Here is a 7,523-nt window from a genome sequence, read left to right as displayed (position 1 = left end):
CCAAGCGCAGTGCTCTATCCCCTGAACCACCTACAATATATGTAAAGTTAACATATGTAAAATACTTTCCAAGCCTTATATAAAGGCTAGCTATTATTATTGTCAGTTAAAGCACCGGAGAAGGTCCCATTTGCTTGTCATTCACCTTTTGTCATGTTGAGATTTAAAAAAAAATTTTTTTTTGCTAAAGCTATGCAGAAGGTGGTAGCGTCCCAGAGGCTGCCTTAACATTAGGTACAGAATAACGAGACTCAAGACGAATGGGAATTCCAGTGAAGTAGTGAGGAACCGACACCGTCAGATTTGGACAGTTTCAAATACCTTTGTCAAGAAATTGCTTTCTTTGACTCCCTCGTAGCCTCGTTCCAGTCCAGGTTTTCTAGCGAGCCCCACCGGGGAATGTCCAAGACTCATTCAGTACCCTTTCAACTTCGGAGCTTGGGAATTTCCACTGAGCAGAAAAAGTCCAAGGGTTGATCACATCCCCTCCCCCCTCCTTTCCCAGCCCCTCCAGGCTGCCCACGCAGTCACATCTCCATAAGTGGATGCCCCTTGTTTTACTAACTAACCCTTAGCTTCCCCCACCCCCACCCCTTCTTACAACTTCGGTGAATTAAGATGGTTATATATAATGAAAAGAGAGGTAGAGAGATCCGTTTCTTCTAGACACAAGGTTAGGCAACCGAGCAGGCTAACAGAAAGGCTTCGGCTGCTGCTTAGAAGTCATGTAACGTCAAAAGGAAATTTAGATCATTTTTCTTACGCTGGCACATTTGGGGCTTATTATTGCTGATCATACTTGGAAACAGATTCTTTGTGTTGGCGTATACGTATGCCTTGACTCTTCAGACATGAAGGTATCGTTTTATTTTTATACGGAGGGAGTATTTAAAAGCGTCTTCGATGCTAATATTTTCCTACTTTTTCTTATGACGATAATGGTTTCTTCTAGAGCCGCTCCGGTGTGTGTACGTATGTACTGACGGAAAGAAGACTTAAGGGACCCAGACTTGTAGGAAATACTTAATGAATGATTTGACATTTTGGATTCCGTTGTGAATCGTGGCTGCTCCTATTGGTTAAGGAGGACTGAGGGGACTGGTGGAAGCTGGCTGAAAGGAGAGGTGATGAATAGACAGTCTCTCTCACATAGCAGCTTGTTTAGAATCAGTGATCCAGTATTTTTAGACATAGCCATACAGAAAGACATTTGGTTATTGGACAGGGTGTACTAATTTTAAAAAGTACAGGTTTTTAGAGAAGAAAAAATGGTGAGGGGTTCAAAATGCTTTCTTTACAGGCATTATTGTATAAATCTGATTATGCTCGCTGTGAAGTTAGAGACAAGTTTCCCCATGTTTCTTTTATTAATGAGGGAGACTGTGATTTATCAGTTCACAAACTCATGATAATAATCTATAAGAAAATATTTATCGTTAAATTATCCTTTGAAAAAGTAATGATAGCCAGTATTTATATAGTACTTAAGATTTGTAAAGCCCTTTACAAATATTATCTCATCCTTACAACAACCTTGGGAGATAGGTATTTTATTATTCCCATTTTACAGGTGAGGAAACCGAGGAAGATAGCGGTTATGTATTCCCCCCCCCCCCCAGCCATTAAGTGTCTGCGGTTGAATTTGAATTTAGATCTTCCTATCTCCAAGTTCAGTGGTGTATTCATTGGACTACTTAGCTACCTTAATAAGGATATAAAATAAGGAAGAATTTCCTGGATAGAATTGCTTCTGAAGATTCTTGCTGAAGAAATGAAAGTCCTGGGCATTTATTTAAAGGACAATAAGGTAGGGGGAGGGGAGGGAGCAAGCAATTATTAAGCACCTACTATGTGCTAAGCGCTGTGCTAAACTTTTATAAATGTATAAATATTATCTGATTTGACCCTTACAAGAACCTTGGGAGCTTAGAGGCTATTCATATCTCCATTTTACAAATGAGAAAACTGAGGGGCTAAGTAATTTGCTCAAAATCATACAATGTCTGGGATAATAATTTGAAATCAGGTCTCCTAATTCCAGTTCCAATGTGCCATCAACTATGCCACCTAGCTGCCAGAACAACAACCACCACAATCTGTGCCACTACCACCACCCCCATCAAACACCAATTGGGATTTGAGGAGAAAAAGTTTCCTCACTAGATAAAGTACTATTGCTTCACGAAGGTCTGCAATAAGTAATTTGAGTTCTTAAAGAGGGGAAAAATTTCTAAGGCCTTAATTATTCATGTTAATAGAGGAGAGAAATCACAATTATTATACAGATCTGTAAATTATCCAAAAATTATTTATATTTGAATGTAAATGGCACTTTTTGGGCAGCATGTTGATCTTTCTAGTAATATTTTGCTTAAATCAGTGATAGATAGATAAGCAATGATTTTGCTTAAATCACTGGATAGAATAAGTGGCCAAGGAGAGTTCTGGTTATAGGACAAAGGACAGAAGTTAGCTGAATAACCCACAAGGCAGGTGAACTTCATGCAAGTTCAAGAGCTGAGGATCTCTAGTGTAGCTTAGTTGTTTTTCAGTCGAGGATAACTTCATGTTTGAAAACCCTTCTACCTGGATTTATAGAATTTGAGAAAATAAAGGGATAAGGGGAAAAAAAGGGAGACGTGTGGAATTGGAGAGAATTTTTTACTCCAGACTTTTCCCAGACCAAAAATTGGAAGTTTCCAAGAAAAAAAAAAGAATTCTTTTCTTTAGGTTAACAGTTGGCTACTACTTTTCACATGGTGGTTTCTCCCCAGGTTTACAGGAAGCTCTTGGGGTGGGGGGGGGAAGGTAGATCTTCATCTTGTGGCTTGATTGGCCTATTGCTGAACTCCTGAGGGTGAAAGCAGAGGATAGTTTCTACTCAGACCAGAGTAGGTCACTTCCTGAGTAGTTATTGGTCTGCTCCTCAAAATGAATACTGGAAGTGAGATTTTAAAAAATGGATTAAAAAAAACCTTAAAAATTTTGCTATGAATATTTTAAAATACTCTCTCCTGAGATGCTTAGTGAACATCTAGAAAAGAAAGTGGTGATTACAAGAGGCTAGGACAACATGGCCTTTTCATGATAGAACATGCTAGAGTAACCTTATTTTACTCTTATAATAGGCTTACTAAGTGAAGAAATCAATCAGAGCCAGGCTGTAGATTTGATTTTATTTTATTTTTTCTTAAAAAACCTACCTTCTGTCTTAGAACCAATATTGGTTCTAAGGCAGAAGAGTGGTAAGGGCTAGGCAATGGGGGTTAAGTGACTTGTACAGGGTCACCCAGCTGCCCACCCAGTGCCCACCCAGCTGCCCCTTATGGCTATAGATTTTAGCTAAACATTTGATAAAATACCCCCTAGTACTCTTTTAGGAACAATGAAGACCTATAGAACAGACAATAAGGGGTAGTTGGGTGGTTCAGTGGATTGAGAACCAGGCCTAGAGATGGGAGGTCCTAGGTTCAAATTTGGTCTCAGACACTTCCTAGCTGTGTGACCCTGGGCAAGTCACTTAACCCTCATTGGCAGCCTTTACTGCTCTTCTGCCTTAGAACCAATTGGTTCTAAGACAGAAGGTAAGGGTTTAAAAAAAAAAAGAATAGTGTAAGGGGCGAAAAGGGGTTTTTATTGGGTAAATATTAAAAGGTTGGTTGCCAGAGGATTGAACAATTATTGGTCCCCAATTAAAGAATAACCTCAAGTTAAAATGACTTTTATGGAAATTAATTTATAAATGAGAAGAGGAAGTAGAAACAAGGAAATAAGAGAGAGGATAAGATAGGAAAAGTAATCTAACACAGTAGGTAATTTGCTCTGATCCCCTAGTTCAATCCAGGTAGATCTAATTAACCCTCAGCCCAGGGAAATTCGGCCTTGATACCAAGGCCAGAAAGCCAGAGGCCCAAAGGTCTTTGAAGGCAAACAAAGCAAAAGCTTCAGCCACAGAGTCTCTATTAAAAGGAAGTTCCTTAAGAGAAGTTCAGGAAGATTTAGTCTTAACACTCACCATGTGGAACAGTCTCTTCAACCCAGTTCTTGAACCAGAAGAAGAAGGCCCAACTCACTGAGGTCTCTTTTTAAAGAGGCCTCTTTTGCTTTGCTTCCTGTGGCCTTCTCTTAGTTTACATGTTTAATCACAACAGATGCTTTTCTAAGGACTGCCCAGGAGGCAGTCAGTAAATTCTGATTTGTTACTCTAGCACACTTGGGTTACAGACTACCCAACTTGTGAGTTAAATGGAGATGTTTTCACCTTTGGTGATTAAATCTAAAGGTGGGCAGGGTAGATTTAATCTCATTATCACAACAGACAATAGTACAAGTAGATGGATTCAGTACTGGTTGAATGGCTTCCACCTAAAGAGTCCTCATTGGTGACTCAATGTCAGCTTGCCAGGAGGTCTCTAGTATTGTTAAAGCAATGACTTGGATAACAGTCTGGATTGCCTGTGCCCATCCAATTTGCCCATCATACAAAGCTAGGATGGATAAGTAACCACAGCTGGATCCAAAAACATCTCAACAACTAGGAGCTTTTGACTGAATATAATCAGATAAATTTTAATAGGGATACATGTGTGGAGGGTTTTACAATTGGGTTAAAAAAATCAGTTTTGATGTATAGGATGAATGAATGAATGAGAAAGCATTTGTTATTATTATACTAATATATAGCATATATTATAATAAAATGCTTATTAAAAACTATGTTATATCCTGGGGCTACAAATACAACAGCAAGATAGTCCCTGCCTTCAAGGATCTTATAGTCTAATAGGGAAAGATTATACAGGGCAGATGCAAGGTCCAGTGCTACTTGGTATGCATGGTTAGAGTGGATGGCAAAATACAGCAATTTTAAGGGCACAAGACAAGATCAGGGCTCCAGGGGGTTTTGTAGCAGAATGGATGGCAAAGTCTGGCAGTATGGGGAGCAGAGTGGTATGGCACATGGCACCCTGGGGCCCCAGGGGGTCACAAGTTCAGGGTAGATGTAAGACCCAGGTGTCTGAAGGGTGATCATTATGAACAAGTCATTATAGTTGGTGGCTCCCATCTCATCAAATGGATTCTTTGTGGCTAGTTCTTATAGCTTTGTCCACCCAGATGAAGGGGCTAGCGAGGTCTTGGCTTATGGCTGTTGGGAAAGGGAAGAAGGATGAAGGGTCAGAACCTCTTCAGGCTTCTTCCATGAGAGTAGGGATGAGGGCTGGCATCCAGGCACAAGGGAGAAAGCTAAAAATGTGTTGGCATCAGGTTGAATGGTAGTAGAAAGGAGTGTGGAGAGAAGGAGAGCTTTCTTGGTTCCACCTCCTACTAGTACCATCTTCTCTTTGCCATCCAAGACCTAGAAGCTCCCTTGGCAAGGAGATAGACAAGAAATGGTTGATAATAGAAAAGATAATGATTTGAAAAAAAAGAAATAATCCTGGGATTTTAGTAGACTGCAAACTCAATCTGAATGAGCAATTGATATGGTACCCCCAAAATTCTCTAAAACAAAAATATAATATTAGACTGCATTAAGGGAGGCTTAGTTTTCAAGAATAAAGATATGGTTACTCCTCTGAATTTTACCCTGATCAGACTAGGGACTGTGTATAGTTCTGAGTGCCATAGGTTAAGAAGGCCATTGATAAGCTTGGGTATATTTGTTCAAAGAACCATTGATGAGGGGTTGAGGCAAGATGAGGATGATGATAGCTATCTTCAAATATAGATGTGGAAGAGATTTTAAACTTGTTCTGCTTAGCTCTAGAAGATTTAAACAACTGGTGGTACAGTGGGTAGAGCACTGGGCCTATAGTCAGGAGGGCCCGAGTTCAAATCCACCCTTAGACATTTTTGCTAGCTTTGTGACCCTGGGCAAGTTACTTTGCCTCAGAGTCTTTCCTTGTACAATGGGGATAATAATAGTGCCTACCTTGTAGGGTTCTTGTGAGGGTCAAATGAGAAAATATGTGTTAAAAAAAAAGTGCTTATTATATTAGTATAGTGCCTGGCACATAGTCAGTGCTATGTAAATGCTTATTCTCTGGGAAATTGCTTCACTCTGTTTGCCTTGGTTTCCTCATCTGTAAAATGAGCTGAAGAAGGAAATGCCCAACCACTCCAGTATCTTTGCCAAGAAAACCACAAATGGAGTCACAAAGAGTTGGGACATTGATAAACAACTAAACAACAAGAAAGCATTTCTAGAGCACTTTAAGGTTGGCGAAGTGTGGTATATGTCTTATTTGGCTTGTACTCTATCCATTGAACCACCTCGCTGCATTTAGTAAGTGCTTACTATGTGTCACTCAGCCAGTCAATAAGCATTTATTAAACACGTACTGTATGTGAGGTTCTAAGCACTGAGGATGCAAAAAAGGCAAAAGAAAGAGCTCACAATCTAATGAGGGAGACAGCATGTAGACATTTATGTACAAGCAATCTATATTTAGGTTAAATAGGAAATAATTAAGAGAGGGAAGAAATTACGAAGAATTGGAAAGGTTTCTCTAAAAGATGGGATATTAGTTGGGACTTAGAGGAAGCCAGGAAAGGCAGGAGGCAGAGGAGGGAGGGCATTCTAGGCCTGGAAAATAGTGGCCAGAGCTGAATGGAGCGCTTTGTTTATGGAATAGTTAGGAGAGCAGTCACTGGAGTTAAGAGTGGCATATGGTGGGATAGAAGATGTGAGAAGACTGGAAAGGTAGGAGGGGGCTACATTATGAAAGACTTCAAGTACCAAACAGAGGATTTTGTATTGGGTCCTGGAGGTGATTGGGAGCTGCTGGAATTTATTCAGTATGGGACAACCTGGTTAAACCTTGAGGAAGGGCATTTTGCTAGCTGAATGGAGAATGGACTGAAATGGGAAGAGATTTGTGAAGGGAGACCAGTGAGTTATTGCACTACTGGTCAAGGTGTGAGGAGATGAGGGCCTTTACCAAGCTAGTTGCAGTGTCAGAAGAGGAAAGGAGGTATATGTTATTGATCTTGTGAAGGCAGAATCCACAAGGTCTGGTAGCTGATTGTACAGGGAGAGTGGGAAGGCAGGGGGTGTGCTGGGGCAGAACTGATTGTTAAAATTTCAGCATGAATATTTTACATAAGGGAAATAGGCAAACGCTACAAATCAAGACTTGATTTATTGTTCTGTTGATGTCTAGACTAAAAGAGATGGAGAACATGCTCATAATGCAACTTAAATTTAAAAGTGTATCTTTCAGAGAGCAGGTTGTTAAACATTTGCCAGTACACTTTTATGTGAGAGAGAACGGGATGAAGACATTTTTGTTTCTTTCAGGGCTTGTGAAACATCAGTCTTTCTCACTTATCTGGCTTCTGATGAACTAATTTCTTGTTCCTTAGTGTTGTTATTGTTTGATTGTTGAAACATAGTTAACAAAAAGTCCAAAAATCAGGAAGCTACAGCCAATAGCATGAGTGCCTGTGAAATTCAATCCAGCCCTTTGAATAAACAAAAGTATTAAGTAGCTACTGTGTCAAACAAAGGCTGAAACATATAA

The sequence above is a fragment of the Gracilinanus agilis genome, chromosome 3 (assembly GCF_016433145.1).
Source record: "Gracilinanus agilis isolate LMUSP501 chromosome 3, AgileGrace, whole genome shotgun sequence".
Classification (NCBI taxonomy): Eukaryota; Metazoa; Chordata; class Mammalia; order Didelphimorphia; family Didelphidae; genus Gracilinanus; species Gracilinanus agilis.
This window is presented reverse-complemented; position numbering follows the sequence as displayed.